The sequence below is a fragment of the Otolemur garnettii genome, unplaced genomic scaffold, assembly GCF_000181295.1.
Source record: "Otolemur garnettii isolate 467f Iridium unplaced genomic scaffold, OtoGar3 scaffold00073, whole genome shotgun sequence".
NCBI classification, from domain to species: domain Eukaryota; kingdom Metazoa; phylum Chordata; class Mammalia; order Primates; family Galagidae; genus Otolemur; species Otolemur garnettii.
The window spans coordinates 6,665,906-6,667,087 of record NW_003852468.1 but is presented as its reverse complement, the minus strand read 5'-3'; the positions used below and the strand labels follow the sequence as shown (position 1 = coordinate 6,667,087).

At 38.9% G+C, this 1,182-nt stretch overlaps 1 protein-coding gene across 3 annotated transcripts in view; it reads right to left on the bottom strand.

Annotated features, from left to right (window-relative positions):
• Positions 1-1,182, bottom strand: part of CSDE1 (cold shock domain containing E1) — a 36,950-nt gene that overhangs the window by 26,799 nt on the left and 8,969 nt on the right. For all 3 annotated transcript variants that reach the window (XM_003793836.2, XM_003793835.2, XM_023515463.1), the window contains exon 2: positions 295-681. The gene's annotated coding sequence lies outside the window, so the exon portion shown is untranslated. The remainder of the gene's footprint in view (positions 1-294; positions 682-1,182) is intronic.

The following is a 1,182-nucleotide window of genomic DNA, read 5'->3' as shown; positions in this document are numbered from 1 at the left end:
GCTTGAGCCCAGGAGTTGGAGGTTGCTGTGAGCTGTGATGCCATGGCACTCTACCCAGGGGGATGGCTTGAGGCTCTGTCTCCAAAAAAAAAAAACCAGTTTTGACCATAAATACCATCCATATGTAATAAGAGACAATAACTCAATTTAGTGGTGATATTTTCATACATAGTTGAGAATAAAAAAATTGTTTTTGGAATACCTTCAGAAGAGAACAGATAAAGATTTCTTATCTGACCAAAACAATCATGAAATCCAGAATCACTGATTCTTAATAAGAGAATACAAACATACCTCGCAGTGATAACCAAATATTGCACTTTCAGTAGTATTTGCTGATTCTTCTTTTTCAGCACACGTTTCAAAGGATGAAAGTTGCTAGTATTAAAAAAAAGAGCGAGAGAAAATGATCTACCAAGCTAATAAAGAATACAACTGCTGCTGCACCGGGCAATCTCACAGTACAGCACTGAAGAAAACAAAGACTACTAGCAGCGTTGGGAAGTGCTCTTTCAAAGCTGTTGAGTAGGCACAAACTTCTTGTTTCAGATCAAGTGTTGTGTCTTCAACTTAAGTGTACTCTTCTTTGGTCTTGTTGGTTGTTACGAGGTTTGTTCCTTGCCTGATCTGAACTTGAAGCAGCAGTTTCAGGTGGTAAAGTCTGTTCTGTTACACTTCATACTAGAGATAAAAAAATGAGGACAGTAAGTATAACATATGAAAAGAATCAGGGATGGAGGGTGGGAAGGAGGACAAACTCATTTCACTAATTTAGAATCACTGGTCAAGCAAGTTATATGCCGGAAACTTGGAAGCATATCAGTTTGGTATTACATGAGCATTCTCTAAAGTACTACAACTACCACTTTGGTATCACATACCCACGACCCAAAATTATTCCACAATCCTTACTGACCTCCTACCCCAAATAAGCTCAAAGTTATATAGCACATTTAATTTAATAAAACATTTTATAAGTATCTAGCACTGTGTCAGATTTGTGGAAAATATACAAGAAATTTCTGCTGTCAGAGTGTTTACAATTTTGCTGAAAAGGTAAGAGTTATACATGGAGGCTGGGTGCCTGTAGGTTAGCAGTTAGGGCGCTGGCCACATACCCCGGGGCTGGTGGGTTCAAACCTGGCCTGGGCCTGCCAAACAACAACAACTACAACAGAAAAA